The sequence below is a fragment of the Dasypus novemcinctus genome, chromosome 3 (assembly GCF_030445035.2).
Source record: "Dasypus novemcinctus isolate mDasNov1 chromosome 3, mDasNov1.1.hap2, whole genome shotgun sequence".
Lineage (NCBI taxonomy): Eukaryota > Metazoa > Chordata > Mammalia > Cingulata > Dasypodidae > Dasypus > Dasypus novemcinctus.
This window is the reverse complement of record NC_080675.1, coordinates 81,612,520-81,633,443: the sequence shown is the minus strand read 5'-3', so window position 1 is coordinate 81,633,443 and position 20,924 is coordinate 81,612,520. Positions and strand designations below refer to the sequence as shown.

Below are 20,924 nucleotides of genomic sequence, written 5' to 3'. Positions count from 1 at the left end.
GGTCTCATCACTGATCTGTATCACTTAGCACCTAGGTTAGTGCCCAACACATAGTAGTTGCTCAATAAATACATAATCAATTCATTAACAGGTCCAGAAGAACATTAATAGAATTAATCTCTGGATTATGAGTGATTTATAGTTTCCTATTTTTGTTTTTTTGTATGTTCTAGGTTTTCTATTGTGAACATGAATTCTTTTTAAAATTTTAGAAAGAACACATTTTTGGCGTCATTGAAAGGTCCTTGGAACCCACAATAAAATTTTGTATTGTTTGTCTTAAAATTAATAAAAATGTCCTTTATTTGCAAAAATATGCCTGTTTAGGTCATATATTTTGGGATTTTTTTTTTTGTCCTTCCTAATAGGTTTGCACTGATCCACCCCACATTCCCCTGACCAACACCGCTGTGACTGGGAACATATATTTATAGGTCAGTTGATCAGGATTAGGAATGTTCTCTTTGGCCATAGAGCAGAATGAAACCAGTTCAAATGGAAGTTCAAACTTGTGACCTTGACCTCATTATATTTGTTCTCTAAGCTGTTGAGCTGACCCCTACTAGTGCTAAAATTTGTAATTAGACCTGGGATGAGCAGGGCTTAGAGTTCACCTTTAGCGACCTGCTCCCAGGTCCTATTCCATGGCAACTGTTGAACTTTAAGACACTGTGTGATTGTTTTATAAGCTCACAACTTTTTAACTTTTCTAATAAAAAGATACATAAAAAGAGTTGGTTCATAAATATGTAAAATGGGTATAATAATATATCTTTGTTAGGGTCATAATAATATTCAATTCCTACTTGTAATTTTAAAAAATCATCAGTAATAGGCACAACAAAACTACGATTATCATTATTTATTAAAAACTTTTGTTTTAAATGTTATAAAAATATCTTTGTTTTCTATATGGAATGGGGTAATAATCATAAACAGTGGAGGAATAGACTCGTAATTTATTAGTGTGTAGATTGCAAGATTGTAATCTTTCCCAATGCAGTGTAGAGATACAGAAATATTATCATGATTTGTGTTGTAACACTAAAGTCAGAACTAATACTAAGGAGTCTTTTCTCAACTTGATGCATGGGCTTTAGCTATGCAGTTCCCATCAGCACTAATGGGGGATTCAAGGCTAAAGCACCAAGGATAAAACTGAGACTGTAATGCAAGGTTTGGAGATGCTGTCTATTTGGAAACTGATTCTCGTTGTTATTATATGTGCTACTTTGTGCTTTGGGGGCTCATGCTGTTACACTTCTAAAATTCCACTTTCAGGTAGGGTAAAAGATAGCACAATAAACAAAAGAAGTAGTGAAGTTTTTCTATCTTTGCCAATAAAATGATATAATGGATTGGAATTCCAGCTGAAAAAATAGGTCCAAAGGTTTGGCCAAGATATTGAACATGTGTTGCTCACACAATGTCTAGAAAATTCAGTTAACTGTCTATTTGGAAAAGAAATCAGTGTATGTTTCTCTGACTGTCTACCCAATTACCAGTCTGTTTTTCCTGAGATATTTTCATACATTAGGGATATGACTGTACTATGAAAAGCAATGAAAGCCCTAGAACTATTTCACATAGCCGTAATGGGCTTGAATTGGAAACTAATATATCTGACAGAAAAAAATGAGTAAATATGGTGTTTATCTTCCCTATCCATGTAGACAATGCATCTGTACCCCTGGAAGGAAAATTTAATCTGCTGTAGTTAAAATAAATGAACATTTATTTCTATCTGCTTGCCTAAGATCAATAAATAACGAATTTTGCCTATTTTACTACTTCTGTGTATAATCATTTACATATTTAACTGAAGGCAGCTGTCCTAATTTAGGGCATATGAGAATGTGCTGACCAGTTCACTCTTGAGGATAAAAATTAAACAAGTCGTTGTTTCACTTTGATATACTCAAACAGAAGCTTCTAGGGTATATTATCATTTATGGAGAAGTGGTAAATAGAGTTCCATACAGGCCTAAGCTTCTAATTGACTGGTGGTTTGAAAACATGGCTAGCTCTTTGGTTATGGGCATTAATCAGAATGCAGGTTTCTTTGTATTCAAACCAAAGCCTCTTTGAATATGAAATCTATATACCAAAAGAGATCATCAACTTTAACTTAAAATCTCACACATTGGGAGAGCCACCATGGTTGATAATGATGCCAAACTAGCACAGGAGTTCAAAGAATCAAGCATAAAGGACCACCCAAATCCGATCACCTTTTATGGGCACTATACTTTTCAGCCAAATGCAGTAATTAATTAATTTAGTGACTCCTTAGTCAATATTACCCAATTCCCAGAACTCCACTCTGAAATGACTGCTGCCTGGAGAGTAGAGACCCACTTAACGTTGGACAGGTAGAGTGGTGACCTTATGAGTAAATCAAAACACAGACGCCTAGGGAAGCACTCTTGCAAGAGATGAGCCACTACAAAAAAAGAGGGAAAACTGGGGAGCATAAGGACCTCACGGTGCACACAGCACTGCCACCATGAGGGTTCCAGCTAACAGCTGGAGTCTTGAGCTGGCTACCTTTCCTCGGCCAGATAGTTAAAGTAGCTTTTCATTATTCATAAAGCTCTAAGCTCTCCTGCTCCAGGACCTGGCTGGAGGTTGGCATGGGCATCAGCTTGTGAGGATCAATTTTCATTTGAACACCAAAAAGGAGTGGTTGTTAACGTGGACAATCAAAAAAGAAACTCTTATTACCCAGCATTTATGTAGTTCCACAGGTGCTAACTGGTTGTCCATTCAGTCATCCTTCTATAGATGTTATACACCAGTGAGGATTGTAGCCCGGAGGTCAGAAAGGACCTTGGGGGTTAAAGTCCTCCCCACACAATAACACCATGTATCTCATCCTGTAAAACCAGAAGAATCTGGAGAATCTCACTTTGTGGGGAAGTATCTGCCTGGACATAGGTTTCCTTCTCCCTTTTATGTTGTGCTGTTAGCCCAGAAGGGCCCAAACCAAAATAGAATAAAACTCCAACATCCCTGCATTCAGCCTTTTACAAAACACTTTGGAATGGAAGAATAAATATAATTCCTTAAACAATTTGGCTCTTATAGGAGTCAATCCTGTACAGATGTCAACAGGAAACCCCAAGTCATCTAATATTAAAATCTGCTGTTACAACCAGACTGGTCACCTAAACCTTGACATAGGACCTATGAAAATTTCTATTATTATTGTTATTATTATTATTATTATGACTATTATTAGAAATCACTGACAAGGATTTGGAAAAGATGGGGAAACCTAGTAGAGGAGAATCCCATTTCTTCTAAATACTGCTTTGGATGATTTAGTTACTTAAAGGTTTCTTTAAAATGAAAGAAGCTATTTTTTTTTAAGATTTATTTTTTGTTTATTTCTCTCCCCTTCTCCACCCCCAGTTGTCTGCTCTCTCTGTCCATTCGCTATGTGTTCTTCTGTGTCCGCTTGTATTCTTGTCAGCAGCACCTGGAATCTGTGTCTCTTTTTTTGCTTCATCTTGCTGTGTCAGCTCTCCGTGTATGCAGCACCATTCCGGGGCAGGCTGCACTTTTTTTGCGCAGGGTGGCTCTCCTTATGGGGCACACTCCTTGCGTGTGGGGCTCCCCTACACGGGACACCCCTGTGTGGCAGGCACTTCTTGCACTCATCAGCACTGTTCCACACGGGTCAAGGAGGCCCAGGGTTTGAACCTTGGACCTCCCATTTGGTAGGCGGATGCCCTATCTGTTGGGCCAAATCTGCTTCCCTGAAAGAAACGAGTTTATCTTTATTTTAGGCGCTTGAGAAACTCCCATTTCAAAATCATTCCCCTGTAATAACAATCCTAAAACAACACTATTACCTGCCATAATTGTGAGAAATAATTTTTTTCTTGAAATCCTCATCATTCCTTACCCACCCCCAACATTCTGTAATCTATAAACCTGTCAGAGATTCATATGAGATGGTAGAATTTCTCTGACATAGCATTGGCGATTTTATCTTTTTATTTGATCCTTTGCCGTTCACTATATTCTCTTTTGCCGGGAACCTCTCAAACATCATCTCACTGACTCTTCTTTGCACATCCTAGAGAGGGAGGGGGAAATAGTATAACAGGTTAACTCCCAAAGGTAGATATAGGGTGAGAAAGAAGATTATGTAGTGGAAGGAGCACTTCCCTCTCCTCCAGCTATTGCTGACTCCCTCACGCAGATTTCCAGTGCTGCTCTATGCACAGGCTGACCCAGCTGGAAACAGAGGTCCCAGTCCTGCTGCCCTGTCGGATTCCCTTTACATCGAAGGAAGAGTTTATCTGGAGCCTTTGCTGAGGAAGTAGAGGGCAGGGGTTGAGGGCAGGATTTTTTGGATCACCACTGAAATTGGAGTGATATGAGCCTGAACTCTTGAGAGGGAGGTGATGTGGTCTCCAAGAAGGCAATTAAGCAGACAAGAAATGTGGGAATTAGGGATCAAAACTGTGAGGTGAATGGGTTGAGTGCTCTTAGACAAGTTACATTTAACCACAGAACCTCATTTTCCTTATATCAAACAGAGGCAATGTTAGAATTAATTAATTTTGCAGAGTGCTTTGAGATCCACTGATGAAATACGAGAGCAAGATTGAAGGAGGTTTCATAAGGTTGTTATTCTTGTTTCTAGAAAATCGAAAGTCTTTTACCAATCCCCCAAACCTCACACTCCAACATAAGCATGAGTGAAAGGAACATGTTGGCGTTAGCAAACAAGTGTTCATGCTCACTTCCTCCAAACCTTGCCTCACCCTTCTCTCTAGAGCCCCAAAACTTTCCCAAAACTGTGTAATTCTACTGTTGTTAACATTTTCTGTGGGCCTGAGTTTCCAATGATTTTATTCTAACCTTACTGCTATTTCTTAAGATCATGCAGGACTGATAATGTTGCTGTCTTGTGGTTTTCCTTGGGATGGTCATTTGATTGTTTTTAGGATGCTCTCCATGCCCAGGTCACAGCACTTCTTGCAGCAGTTCCCCTGAAATTCTCAAAAAAAGTCCCTAAAATTTGACCTTTGAACAGGCAAAGTTTGCTGCTCCTGAGACAGACAGAAACAAAAATCACGAAGGTAGCCTCACTCTGTCCTCACCTCTTTACAATTTCATCCCGTTCTTTCAGCCAGAACAAAAATTTCCAAGATCTGTATGTTTGCTTATAAATACGCAACTCAGCTGTGTTCCCATTCTTTGTGTCAACATGAAAATTCCCTTGTTCTATGTTTAGTTTGAATAATTACCAAACTGTTTGTAATTAGAATGTGAGGATGTGACCTCACAGCAATTTTTTCATTTCCTTTCTCTGTATTTAATACCTTTCAGAAACTGAAAATACCAAATCTCTGTCCCTTTTTTTTTGATGCTTATCAGTAATGGAAACATTGCAAAACAATCAGCCCAATACCTATGCTTTGTTCATTTATTGCCTTCTCTGAAGATAAATTGACTGTACTCAACTCTCTTCAGCATTTTTCTTCACCTAGATATTATTGCCTTGTGCAGCCACCCCAAGGTGACTGTTATCACTTAATTAAATCCTTGCACGCTGGGAAGAAAAAACAACATTGTTCCTTCATAACCCCAAGGAGCCTATTTTTAAGCCACTAAGCTTTTTCCCTGTTTTATTAACTTATTCCTGGCTACAGCAAGACATACTTTTGTTGATGAGCAAAAGGTTGTATTAGCTTTTTATTTTCTGGGTAAACTTATCTATTCTCTGGGAAGAGGAAAAAATAAGAATGGACATTATAAGAGAAGGGGAAAATGGGATCTCTTCAACCTCCCTGATTCTAGTAAAGGTCTCTGTAAACACTGAGTTAGAAACTAGAAGCAGGGGGATTCAGGAAATGGAATGAGAAAATAAAATGTAAACATAAAATGGGAAACAAGACTAAAAGTAAAATGACATGTACGTCTATTGGGGGAAGCATGTGGGGTAAAGGACACCACTTTCACGCTAAGGAAACCAGGCATTTTTTTTTAAGAGGGATGGATGAGCTACTGGCACTTCTGTTACTGCCTAGAGCTGCTAGCATCTTTGTATTAATTGCTTGTTTAATGTGCTTGTTTTGTTTTGCAGTCAGGTTTTCTTCTTTACCTTTGTGATACTGGGTATCCATTGTCAAACCCAGTTCTATACCCAGTTCTGTTCCAAGGCATCACAGATATATTGTTGGGATATGTTTAGAAGTGTGTGCATGCACATGTGTGTTCACGCACAGGTGTTAGCAATATGGGTGTGCAACCTGTAACTGGCAGTTCTAAGGGCAGCATTTGATATTAAAAACTTCCCTTGTCGCAATGGGAGTTAGTTGTTCGTGCATAGTGAATTATGCACCTTTTAGTTTGTTTCTAGTCCATTAAATCATAAGCCATAAAATGGCTTTGTCACTTCTAAACTTTGGACCCAAGCAAGCATATGTGTTTATTCATGATGCTAAATCATTTTACCACACGCTGTGTTCACCAACAGAGTAAATGCTGCTTAGCGCTGTAATATTGGCAAGAGCAGTTGATGCTGTGACAGCCTGGGATTGGAAAGAGACCTGGTTCTTAAATAGTTGGATAATTAAGCTATCTGAAACATCACTAATCATTGCTTACAGGTTATACATTTGCTCAGCCTCACACCTAGAACATGTGTTAGGAACACTCCTTCCCTCCCTGATACAGTGTGGGAGACTTTTAGTACCTCGGTCTCCCTATCACTAAAATGGGAAAAGCATAAGCTCCTCTAAGATGATGCGAGAATGGGTTCAGAAATGCCCATGGAAGTTCTTTTAGCAAAGGGCTATTTAGGCAAACTCTAGGACTTTTTCCTTGCTTGGTGCATAAGGCCCCTTCAGTGTCCACCTGGAGTGGCTGAGAATCTGCATGTGTTGTCTTCTTGGATTCAGGTCAGATCTGCAGTAGTTTCCAGCCAAGTGAATGCCTGTGAAGATGTGTATATCTGCCCACTTGCCAGAGTGGATTGATTTAGCTTTTCTCCTCTGCAGGTTAATTTTTTTCCCTTTATAATAGCATTATAAATATCTTCCTGAGGCAGGTTAGAGCTCTTCTCAGCAAGTGCCCCTCATAGTAGCTACCCATTTAACTTTCACCTAGAACTATGTTTGTCTGGGTGGCTTGCTTGGTGTCATGATGACTTCAGTATGGATGCATATACATATCTGACTTCAAATTGCAATTGTCCTGGCTGAAAACTCTTCTTGGGTTTTTTCTGACAACCCCAGAATTCAACATAAAATCACAAAGTGAGCTATTTAAGGTCTGTCTCTTGCTGTCATGTATTTTCTTTCCCTCCCACTCCCCTCCCTCTCCACCCTCTCCCTTTACACACACGCCAAAGTTCAGTCAGAGCCATTCTCTTTTTTCCTTTTAAATTTGTTAGTACTAATGTTTTTATTTTGATAAAAAGCAGTGTTTTATACATAACTCAATTTTTTGATAAAAACATTTTATGTGTAACTGTAGAGAAACCATTGTACAGATAGCCTCCAACTTAAAAATGCACTGTATTTTTGAGACCATTGAGTTGTTTGGTAAGTAAATGGGAAAATATTTGCTCTGTAGAAAATAGTAAAAATACCATATCCCAGGCTATCCCAATAAACTCATTTAAAACAAATAGCAATGGAAATTTTTATTTGTAAATATGGTTTGTGTTCTGGAATCCAAAACAAACTTTAACCTTCCCTCTTATTCTGTATTTATGTCTAATTATTTTTCTCTAACATAGCCCACATCAAGGTTTTAGTAGTCCCTTCCTTAAGGACAGGCACCATAACCTTTTGCCAAGGCACCTATCTTTATTCCAAATCATGAAATGTTCGGGTCACTATTAAATGGAGGTAAAAACAGAATCTAATAAATTATAATCCACAAAACATACATTGACTGATAAAATACCTTTCTCTAAATCCCTGTGGTTTGACTGGGAGACCATGAATAATAGGGGTAGAAGTGGTGAAATTGACAAGTAGGCCAAGAAATAAAAGTCAAGAGAGTTTCTGAGAAAAAAGTGCAAGAAACAACCAGTCAGAATTCACAGATAAAACACAAACAGAAAAAAGACCCCGCCTCAAGAATCAAGAGTCAAGTTGGCTATCAGACCCTTTATTGCAAGATCAGTAGGAAGCAGTTAGATATAAAGACACAATTAAGTGAGAGAAAAAAAGGGCCTAGAAATATTTTAGTTGTTCTTGATTTGTTCAAAATAATTAAATGAAAATGAAACCAATATATGTTTTTTGTTTTTTGATTTTTTTAAAGATTTATTTATTTATTTATTTATTTTCCCACCCCCAGTTGTCTGTTCTCTGTATCTATTTGTATCTATTTGCTGTGTCTTGTTTCTTCTGTCCGCTTCTGTTGTCCTTAGCGGCACCGGAAGTGTGGGCGGCGCCATTCCTGGGCAGGCAGCACTTTCTTTCTCGCCTTACGGGCATACTCCTTGCGCGTGGGACTCCCCTACGTGGGGGACACCCCTGCGTGGCAGGGCACTCCTTGGGCGCATCAGCACTGCGCGTGGACCAGCTCCACACGGGTCAAGGAGGCCCAGGGGTTTGAACCGCGGACCTCCCATGTGGTAGACGGACGCCCTAACCACTGGGCCAAGTCCGTTTCCCAACATATGTTTTAATGCTCCTATTATAGTATGTTTCCTGAAATGTCCCCACTACAGAATTCTGAGAATTAGGGGAGAAGATAATGGCACTCCTGAGCCATGGAATGCATAGATTCCCAGAGAAATGATATCCCAGCAAGAGAAATAACCAAATGGCTTGTCTTAAGAGGGAGGCTCTAATATCAACAATACAAATCTGTGTGCCCTCCCCTCTTAATACCTTCTTGGTAAATAATAATGTTAATCTTCCAGTGGGAAGCTTACCATTCCAGCACCATCTATCCAGCCTCCTCCATACGAAAAAAAGTTATGGAGCCATCTTATACATCCTTTAAATTTTACTTATTTATAGTAATAGAAGTGAAGTAAGAATTCACTGAAGTAACATAAATCACCTTATAATGAGAACCTAAAAATTACCAAAATGCACACAAAAAAACTATGGTTAATCTATGTATTATCACCTATTGAATGATCCTCCAAATCTAGAGCATAATACACTGGCACAAACTGTTATTACAGTCCTGCTGACTCTGAAATCTTACTTCAAAACAATGCTCACTGTTAATTCTTAAAGGACATGTTATAGGACCACATGAGTAACTTTAGCAGGTGACCTAGGAACGGCAATTACAGAAAAAAAGCTTTGACTGCTCAAAGTGCTTCTTCAGAGATTGTTGCATTCCTTTAGGTACTTACTTTAGGAAAGGACACTATCAAGAGACAGTTGAGTATAAAGACAGCTCTTCTTAGAAAGTACAGGCAGATATATGGTTGATTTTATCTTATAATCTACAATGGGTTAGAATAAAAATGTAAAGAATTCATAAACCTTTTAGAAGTAGTAATAATGTTACACATGATAATGATGAGAAGAAATAATTTACATAAAGCTTGTTTTTCTTCCTGGGAGAGATGGTAAAGCAGTTTGATATTATTGATGAATTCCAAAAAGAAATATTGGAGTATGTTCATGAACTGATCATTTCCTCTGGGCATATTGGATTATATTGCATTCATATGTTTTCCTGATTAAGTAATCATGTAAACCTCTTGTGCCAGTGAGGTGTTGAGTCCCCACCAAAGGGTGGGGGCTCACAGGTAAAAGGCATGGCAAAGGACAGAGTTAGGGGTTCTTAATGTTGGAGTATTGATGTTGGAGTTTGATGCTGAAGCCTTAAGCTAGAGCTCCAGGAAGTAAGCACACAGAGGAAAGAGAAGCAAGACCCTGGAAGGGAGGAACCCAGGAAGCCTGAACCCTTGCAGACGTCGGCAGCCATCTTGCTCCAGCACATGAAAATAGACTTTGGTGAGGGAAGTAACTTATGCTTTATGGCCTGGCATCTGTAAACTCCTACCCCAAATAAATACCCTGTATAAAAACCAACCAATTTCTAGTATTTTGCATCAGCAAAATACAGATGAGGATTGGGAAGGTGGTCAGAGGGAAGCACAATGTGCTTTTTAACTTTGTATGAAAAATACTTTTCAGTTCCATGTCACCAAACACAAATCTGTTTTTGCCATATAAATCCTTTACTTCACATCAGTGACCGAATGCTTTACTAAAACTCCACTTCTGTGTCTCTGTTTTGGAGTCTATTATTTCTTTTCCTTTTTTTTAGTTAGGTCTGTAAAAAGCATTTATTGGGAAATGGGGGAAGAAAACAGAGCTTGCTGAGAATGAGAGAGAAAAACGGAAATACACACAGAGATTTGGTGTGGGTTCCTCTCGACAGAGAGAACCTCTGTTACTTCTGTTGCCACTTCCTGATCACTATCCTTTGAGGCTTCTGTTTCCTTCCCACTGTCCCCTGAAACCTCAGTGGCTTTCCTGCTGTCCCTGAGTCCTTGATATCCTTCCCGTGGCCCTTCCAGCGCTGGTAGCTCTGTGGCCACAGAGAGTCACCAGTGCTGGGACTCATGCCATTTTTCCTGTATTTCTGTTACTGCTGCAGTGGGGATGTGAAAGCAAATACCCAGTTTTCTTTTGAGAACAACCCTTCACTTTGGAATCCGTATACTCACCCAGTTGCTCTTTAAGCTCTTTTCAAGAATAACTAATGTTTGGCATTTCACTTGAGTACTGCAAGATCATGGTCAAAAGCCCACAACTGAGTTGATCAAGGAGTGCTGTTCTATCGATGTGTCACCTGAAATATGGGCCAGTGCTGCTGCCAGAGGTGCCAGAGCTCCCCTCTCCTCTATCAGTTTCTCAGATGACTGCTTGAAGTGACTAATGGTAGTAGGAGACACAGAATCCAAATACCTATGGCATCTTGGCTGAAAGCTTTTTTATTTCTGTTGTGGAAGGTACACCTATTTGTTTAAATTTAGTTCCCACTTTTTGCTCCACTTGTGCTAACTGGTAGTCTTCCTTGTTCTGATAAAAGCAGGTGCAAATTCCTGTCCTTCCAGCTCTACTGTTCACCCAGAATGATGACTGTAGGACTCCACATCCTTTGGTAGAGGGCTTTGTACAACTAGATCAACTTCAGCAGTGTCTAACCTGCCATGTGCAGCGACATTGGTTGCTGCCAAAACTCCTAAAATCACCATTTCTAAAACCTTTTAGGGTGATTTCCCTTTGCTTCTGTGGTATGTACCCTTGCAATGACTGGGCATACTGCTTTATGGACACATTCTGTGATGACTCCTGCATTTCTTTCTTGCTTTCACAGAAGATTGGTTTCACAGATAGATGATAGCCACTATATACCTGGATCACTCACAGCTGCACAATGAATCCAGTAGCGCTTGATAGCCAGATGTTCCACAGCTATTACCATTTTCTGAGTCTTTTTATCAATCAGGTCCATTAGTTCCTATGTAGATTTCATGTATTTCTTAACAACATTATAATCCAATGAGGGCAAGTTGCAGAAAAAAGTATGATTGGGAATTGTCTACTGACTCTTTCTTGTATGCCACCTTTAAAATCTCTTCCACTTGATCAGCACAACTGATATCCAACATCTCGCCCACTTCCTCCAGGACTGCATGCTTAAGCTTGATGAGATCTAGTTTACCATTCTGAAGGTGGGTTTTTTTTTTTTATTCATTTTTTAAAAAATATTACATTCAAAAAATATGAGGTCCCCATTCACCCCCACCGCCCCACCCCACCACGCCCCCCACGGTAACACGCTCCCCCATCATCATGACACATCCATTGCATCTGGTGAGTACATCTCTGGGCATCGCTGCACCCCATGGCGTGTGGTCCACACCATAGCCCACACTCTCCCACATTCCATCCAGTGGGCCATGGGAGGACATATAATGTCCAGCAATTGTCCCTGCAGTACCACTCAGGACAACTCCAAGTCCCGAAAATGCCTCCACATCTCATCTCTGAAGGTGGATTTTGATACGACCTAGCATCCCAATCAGGGTATCAATCTCATTCAGCATGCGTTCAATTTGACCTCCATAAGGAGTTCTACTATAAAAACAAGCCACTGCCAGCTTCTTTGTGATGTCACTGAAGTTTTTGCTTACTTGATTTGCCATTTCCCTTTTGGTGCAAAAACCAGTACCAGAGGGGAACAGCCTCTCTTGTTGCCTTGCAGCTCTCCTTCAAGTTTCTCTATCAAGGGGATGGCAAAGAAAATGTCTTTCCAGTTCCTGTCTGTGCCTGTACAATTAAATCCTTCCCATTATAGACATGATGAAATGTCTTTGCTTGTATAGGAAACAGGAAGGTCACCCCACTGGCTTTGAGAAGTTTAACAGTCATTTCAGATATGGGAAAATTAGAGAAAATGCCTTCTTTTTTGTTCCATGGGTACTTCCTGTTCTAACTCATGGTTACTTTCTTCACTTGCAGCTTTGTTGGAATTAGGTCCAGAATAGGGGATCTATTTTCAGCTTGGAGCTTTACTCTCTGATTTCTCCATTCATTTCCTTCTCTTTCTTCATCTTCTTGGGCTTAGGAACACCTGTCTCTTCTTCAGAAGTTTCCTCATTTTTTATTTTTTGATTTCAGGAGAAACAATTTTGTTTTCAGAGGCCTCTTTTTGTTTTTCACATTTTTAGTTTTAGGAGAAATAATGTCATTTTGAGATGGCTCTTTGTATTAGTCAGCCAAAGGATTGCTGGTACAAAGTACCAGAAATCTGTTGGTTTTTATAAGGGTATTTATTTGGGGTAAAAGCTTACAGTTACAAGGCCCCAAAGAGTCCAGCTCAAGGTTACTTCCTTACCAAACTGTTGCCATGTGTTGAAGCAAGCTCAGTGGGTCCAGATTTTTCCTGTCTTAGCTGTAGGCTGGCATAGGGCTTGTCTCTCTTCCAGGGGCAAAGACATTCATCAAAACCCTGAGTTGGAAAAACCCTGGAATAACTCAGGGTTTTTAAAGTTAAATTCCTGTAAGTGGGCATCAGTGACAATGGATTTTAGAATTCTAAGTTCATTTTCCTTTATATTGTAGCATTGATGTGGAGAAAGTGACCATGGTAGCTGCTGAGGGTAGGGAGAGGGAAGAAGAGATAAGATGTGGGGGCATTTTCAGGACTTGGAGTTGTCCTGGGTGGTACTGCAGGGGCAGATGCTGGACATTGTATGTCCTGCCATGGCCCACTGGTTGGACTGGGGGAGAGTGTAAACTACAATGTAAACCATTATCCATGTGGTGCGGCAGTGCTCCAAAACGTATTCACCAAATGCAGTGAATGTACCATGATGATGAAAGAGGTTGTTGATGTGGGAGGAGTGAGGTAAGGGGGGTGGGGGTAGATGGGGACCTCTTATATTTTTTTAATGTAACATTTAAAAGAAAATAAAGAGAGAAAAAAACCAACCAACCAACCCTGAGTTGATCCTTTGTCCCACATGAACTAAGGACTGGATGACACACACACAGCGAATAGGAATGCAGTGTTGGGCCTTTAGCAGAGCAGTAGAGAGCAAGAGCCCCTCCCTGAGAACTGTGATCCCTGCTTGCTGAGCACAAGGTAGCCAGCCACCTTGAAGTTTCTCAGATAACTCACATAAAGGGTACTATTTGAAGGTAAACAGAACTGGACCTAGGAAGAATTGTCAAGTGAATAAAAGGCTTCTGCAACAGGCACTTTCTCTTCTCTTTCCTCACCACCCCTAGACTTGCCATCCTGTCCCTCCCTGATGAACATGAAGGCTGGTGTTTTGTACATGCAGGAAGTGGTTGCCGAGATCAGGCATGCTGCAAAGAGGGAACCTCAGTGATTCTTGGTTTATGGCTTCTCCCATCTCTCCCTACTTTCTTACTTCCCTGGCACTCATCTAAAACATGGAGTTTGAGGAAACTTAAAAGCAGTCTCCTCCCTAGCCCATCTCTGCTTTCATCTGCTTCCAACTATGCTTGAAGATGGTGCTAAGGAAACATTACAGGATTCTATAAAATCATTACAGTAATGTGTATTTCATACAAACTTACTCGTAAAAATGTTACCTTCAGTATTTTAACTGCTTCAATACCTAGAACTTTCCCATTCTTCCATCAGACTATAGATTTTTCTATCAATTACACTTTAACTGAAGGAGTATTTAATGCAGCTGATTTGAGAGTACTATTAGACATCTATTTCCACTCTCTTTTAGGCATAGAAGAATTACTTTTCTCTATATTTGCCACAGTATTTTTCATTGCAGTTGTATATTATTTGAGTTAAAAAGGGGAAGGGTTGATTAGGAATCAACCTTGTACAACATTATATCTATAGAGTGGAATCTATGTAATAGGTTGTAATCTACCAAAGTATGGCTAAAACCATACCTAGCAGACTGCCAAGTCCTGCCACCTCCTTCAATGTTGGCCAAGCATAACCACCATCTGCTTGCCCCACCTCTTTTCTGGACATCACCCTGAGAACTACTACTCTGGTTTCTGTCCCAGGAAACTCATATCTGTAGGGAAGTAAATGGTAGATTTTTTTATACCAAAAAATCAAGAATCTCTGACATGAAAAAAATGTGTTCCAAGTCCACAGAGTCCATATACACTCTAGCAGCCTGCTTGTGAGTTCCTGCTCTACCACTTACTGTGTGACCTCTGTTTCCTCATCACTGATATGGGTAGTAATAGAATCTGCATCAGAGTTAGTATGTGAGGACTGAACTAGGTTCATCCATATAAAATGTTTCTCCCAGGGTCCAACACAGAGTCAACCTCAATAAATGCTATCTGTTACTGTTATTATTTTGTCACCACCACCCTTTTGTGATTTGGACCATATTTAAACCTGTGTATATATTCTAGAATAGTTCTTGTTTTCAAATTACCATGCCCATGGAACTAAAATAATTTTCTCCTATTTTTATGATTTTCCCTTTTCATCTTCTTGCTGACATTACTTTCTTGACCAGTGTTCCACCCTTACTGTGTTTTTCTTATAACTTAGACAATTCTTCAAATTAACTGAAGAGTCTCTTTTCCCCTTACAAATATCCTGTTCCCAAACTTATGTATATTAAAAGTTTTAAGTGGTTTTGTTGATGAATAGGATGAAACCTTGTTATATCAATGATGAAAATTGACTCTATTTCTTCAGTCTCATTTCTAATTTATATTTTAACCTGCCCTCAGTAAATTAGTCCACTTCTCCAAGTGCGTATCTTTCCTTGTGATCATATAAAGCTCACCCTTCTTAGCAGATGCTCTTCCTAAAACAGGGTTCCAAGTCAAATAATAACCATTACAGGTACCATGTATTCAGTACCTGTTAGAAAATAGGCACTTTTACATGCTATGACTCTAATCATTGCAATAACTCTATCAAGTAAAATAAATAATATATAGATATTATTTTTTATATTTTCATATGGGAAAACAGTAAAGTTGAAAATCAGAATTCTAGATCAGATTTTTTTAATTTCACAGTCCCAGTTCAAAGCTCCATGTGGAACTTGCTCAGCTCTGGCCACAAGGCTCCTTACCCTCACTGAAGGACTTGAGAGAAGATATGATCATAATTTTCCCATCTTCTCTACCATTGCCCCAAATCTTAGAGTCCCTCTCGATTTGACTAGGGACTTACGGACAGTTATGCTTCCCATGCTAGACAATTAGAGTGTTGAATTAAGCAAAGTCCTTCCATCATTCCTGTGTATGATCCATGAACTAGGGCCATGGATAGTCCCATCTCTGTGCATTTTTCAAGAACAGAAGCAAGCCCCTCCTTGCAGAAGTTACATTTGTGCCACCTAGCAGTGGTCACAGTTGTCAAGGCACCCTGCTCTCAGAAGTAATCCAGCTGCCTGGTGCTGGCATCACTTCATTTCTTCCTTCCTCCTTTTTTTTTTTTTTTTTTTTTTCCTTTCCTTTTTTTAGGAGTTCTTAAAGGGTTCTCTGGCTCTGGAAAACTTTTCCCTAACACTTCTTAATCAAGCCAAGACTCTGTTTTTATAGCTCAGACATCTCTGCCCCTTTTCTGGTATTTTACCTGAGACTTGGATAATATCCATAGTCCTTTTTCATGAGGAACGTGGAAAGATCCTTGGAATAGATGTGAATGGTTCAGTTCTCTTTAAAACACTTTACCACCTTCCTGTGACAGCAATCCTCATATCATCTGAGCTACCCAAAAAAGTGGTAGAAAGGGTCTTAACATTTCAGCCACATCCTCCAACACTCAAATACTCCTGTTGTTTAGGCCTATATAGATTCTTGAGTAGCCCATTCAAACTTCCTAATATGTTGTAAGAAGGAATTAGCAGTACCTTTCTTTCAAAAAGTTGCTGGATAACTTCCTACATCTGTCATTTTATTGTGTGTACCCTACTAGCCAAAAGAATTCAGCCTTGAGGAAGCATAAACGATTCTCAGCAGAACGTGTAGATTTATCGTATGTAGTAAGCCTTGTGGAACACGTATTTTTATCCTCTTCCATATGATAGTTTTATATCACGTCATATTATTTAAGTTTTTAATTGTAATACCATAGTTCTGTGTGTTAAAGGACCCACTCCACTGCAGAAAGAAGAATTACATTTTGCAAAGCTGTGAAGGAATGGGTTTCCTTTGTTCATTGCCTATGAGTATGTATTACTTCTACCTTGCAGGGCTTATGGAAAAGAACTGGGCTCATTACTTTATAGAGTATTGATAATGATGGTAGTCATTCACCTTTACACTGTCTTCGCTTCAGTAACTCAAGTAGAATAAAGGATGTTAGTGAACTGTGGAGACCTTTGTCAATGTATAGTCCATTGGAGTAGGCCACTTCTGTGGTGCTTGGTGAGAAAAGAGGTTCAAGGCACAACAGAAACTTTCAGCAAATGATCTCTTTGCTACTTACACAGCACAAAGAGTCCAAAAGATCAGGGGAAGAAACCCTATCTTGGCCAGCCTCCCAGAGTGGCCAAAACTACTCTAAGTCTGGGTCCATAGATGGTAGCTCCACACAACCCACTTCACATTATGGAAGAGAGAGAAGTCTATACTGCTTGAATGTGTTGGAGAGGAGGCCCTACCACTGAGAATTCCTGCCTTGATTAGCTTCTGGGGCTGCTTGTTCCTGGCTTCCAGGTTTAACATTTTCAGGACTTTTCATTAGACTTAACATTTCCCCTGGCTGTGGAATGGCAAACCATAGAAAAGGAGATAGATGTAGTGGAAGGCCAGAAGGAGGGCCAATTAAAAGGTGTTCCAACTTCCCCAGAGAAGGAGGTGGGGTTACTGAGATCTGTGACTTCTTAGGAAAAGTCAAAATAATATTGGCCAAGACTTTTTGAGCAAAGATGCCTGATAGGGCCAAATAGAAGCAGGAAAGGGATAAAAATCTGTTGGTGAGGAATAGCAAATGTCTTAAGCAAGCACTGCCACCTGTAATGAGAGTAGAAGGAACATTCAGAAAATGATAAAGGCTTAAGGTTGTGTTTGTAAAACCCTTAATATATTTTTTATTTGCTTTGGGATAAAAGTCTTCTATTAGGGCTCAGAGGCCAATTTGAGCCTTTAGGGGCTCAATCCTTTAGGGGAAGTCACTCTCCAGCCCATGAAGCATTTAAGTAGAAATTAAAGTAGGTCATCCTTTTACTAAAGAGAAGCCCCCAAGCAAGAAAATAAAACAAGTATTACTTGTTGGAAAAGGTCAAGGCTAGAAAGAACAAATCTCATTGGTGGCAGAAAGAATCTATCTCCAAGATTCAAACACCTAAGAATTCACAAAAGGCTACACAAATGCAGAGCCTATTCTTGGCCTTCACATTTTATCAATTATTCTACATTCATGAGTCATATGGATAAACATATTCAGAGTTGTTTTATTGCCTGTGATGTTTAAGCTATTGTGTCAACTCGGCCAGGTAATTGTGCCCTGTTGTTTGGTCAATCAAGCACTGGGCTAACTGTAATATAAGGGCATTTATGGACTTCAGTCACCGTTGACTTTACTGCAGTGGTAAATCATAGATAGTGGTTATAATTACATCAATAGCTGGTTATAATTACATCAGTCAGGGAGAGTGCCATCAGCAAGGAGTGATGCTTAACCCAATCAGTTGAATGCCTTAAAAGGGAAAGTGATTCCAGCATTGAGAGAGAATTTCCAGCTCCTCTTTGGACAACCAACATCTCCAAGAACTCGTCAAGAGCCTTCGTTGGACTTTCATTGGAGCTCCTGTTTGCAGCCTGCCTAGAGAACCTGAACTTGTGCATCCCCATGGCTGTGTGAGAGAATCTGATAAATCTCTTACTATCAATAGATATCCCTTGTTGATTCTGTTTCCCTGGAGAACCCTGACTAATACACTGCCCAAGGTTCACAACAAACACATGTAGAGCAGCGTTGCTGGGAACCTTGGCTGTGAAGGAAGGTCCACAGATATCACCACTGCCAGGCCATCCCTGCAACCATCAGCACCTTTTTCACTAAATGAATAAATGCAAAATGCTAACCAAGAGATGAAGGGAGAAGAGGAAAAGAAAAGTAGAGAAGAAATATGCAAGAAAAGAAAAGCTGAAAAGGAAGCTGAAATGAGTACAAGGAAGATGGGTACAGCTGTTGATCCCAAATCTGTGCCTTGTAGTTTCCAAGGTGAAACCATCTAACATTACACCTCCTCATTTTTTCAGGCAACTGTCCTTTGTGGGATTGGTATACTTTAGATTTTTAGCTATAGTGAGAGCTCATCTTCCCTAAATTATTAGGGACATCATGAAAAAAGATTAATTCTGCACACTTGTGAGAGAGAATTCATGTGGAAGGTACAGGTGGGCTGTTTCTTAATTGTGAAGTTGATTATCTGGTAGTCTTGAGATTCACGACAACTAAAATAATGCCATCATGAGGTTTAACATTAGTTTATGTGCCCAGCCCTTAAATGAAGCCAGGCAAAGGGCCAAGTGAAAAACCGGACTGAGAATTTAATCAGCATGCTTTGTCCCTTCATACCACAGTTGTTGGCACTTTGGATGTCTTTGGCATGGCAGGTTGAGAAAGACTAAGTGAGAGGTGACAGTCAGTGGCTGAAGGTATTATTGGTAAGTATGGTTACCAATATGTAGACTAAATAGACTTTCGGTAAGTCCAACAGTGCACTGAGAGTTGAAATGTCATTCATCAGAGTCATTGAATGATGAACTATCCATTTTCAAATTATTTTTGTTCTAACATATCTTTTAGCTATATATAAAAAATGCATAGTAAATTAGACCTGCCCAAAAGGCTAGCACAGTGTGTTGCTTAGGAAAAAGCAGAGTAACAAGTTCTGCCATTCTTTGTCAGGTGTCTATGATGTCAGTTACAGGCCTCTGACTTCACTAAAGAACCCCAGGACCAAAAGGAAAGGTTATTTGGGGTCAAAAGCTTTTGACACATGCTTTCTGCCTCACCAGGGACACTTACATGTTAGCTCCAAGAAATCATCCATCCCAGTTTAGTAATTATAGGAGCAGCTGTGAGCTCTTTTAGAATATATTGATCTATAACCAAGTGTCCAGGGTCTCAAAATTTATACAACAAATCTGTTCCTAAAACAGTTGACCCTTTAGTGACATTTAATTCTTTGAATCCATTTCACCCTTTGATGCCCATGATGCATTACTGTGGCACAAATAATGACTTTAAAACAAAACATAATTTTTTGGATATTTTAAAACAAATATGATTACAAAAAAATGTCCCTGTGATTATTTATTAGTCAAATAGTTAAAACAGAAAATATTTTAACATATTTGCTGCCTGATATAGTGGATCAGAAAGACATGGAGGTGCAAACTCAGTTTCCATAGTTTAGAGAGTTTTTCTTTCTTTAAATTGCCTTAACACATCAGATCTTATGTTCTGAGTCACTTAAGACTTTATCTTTGCATTTCAGTTATTATTTACACTTGAATTCTTTATGGACAACTTTAGCCCCATGATTCCTATTAAATATCACTAAGATTTTGATTATAGCATCTCTTGGCACTGGAAATTCAAATAATAAAAGGGCCAGTCCCTCTTCAGTGATGGGAATGAATTATCTCCAAATCTCATTGAAATAGAATCAGAGAGAAAAGAAAAGTTAATCTTATTTTTCATATTAAAATCAATCAACTTCAGTAAGCCAGTGGAGAATACCAAAACTTACTTCTTTTATTTACTAATGTCTTTTTTTTTAAAGATTTATTTTATTTCTCTCCCCTTCCCCCCACCCCACCAGTTGTCTGCTGTTTCCGTTCACTGTGTTCTGTGTCTGCTTGTCTTCTTGTCAGTGGCAGTGGAAAACTGTGTCTCTTTTTTGTTGCATCATCTTGCTGCATCAGCTCTTTGTGTGTGAGGTGCCACTCTTGGGCAGGCTGCACTCTTTTCACACTGGGCGGCTCTCCTTACGGGGTGCACTCCTTGCATGTGGGGCTCCCCTATGTCGGGACACCCCTGCGTGGCAGGGCACTCCTTGTGCACATCAGCACTGCGCATGGGCCAACTCCACATGGGTCAGGAGGCCCTGGGTTTGTACCCTGGACCTCCCATGTGGTAGGCAGATACTCTATCAGGTGAGCCAAAACCGCTTCCTTATTTACTAATGTCTTAATCCCACAAAATTACCAACATCTAAAAACACCATAAACTTGAGCAATTCTTTCATTCTGTTCCTGAATTGAACCACGGCAAAAGCCAGGATCCATACAGCTGAATACAACTGTTTTTAATTCCCTAAATTTAGACTCTTCATTCCATGTACTCCTAGCAAAATTTTGCGTGCTGATTGATGGATACCATATAGAGCTTCTCAAGAAGATTTCTTGTGGCATTGGTTGTTATCCTTTGGATATACACAAATGTGTTAGCAAACTGTAAAAATCCATCAT

General features: G+C 39.6%; 1 protein-coding gene and 1 pseudogene across 12 annotated transcripts in view; one reads left to right on the top strand and one right to left on the bottom strand.

Moving 5' to 3' along the window:
• The window catches only part of NPAS3 (neuronal PAS domain protein 3), a 908,953-nt gene that overhangs the window by 623,570 nt on the left and 264,459 nt on the right, over positions 1-20,924 (top strand). The gene's annotated exons all lie outside the window — the stretch shown is intronic.
• LOC139438168 (nucleolar RNA helicase 2 pseudogene) lies at positions 10,428-14,490 on the bottom strand (annotated as a pseudogene).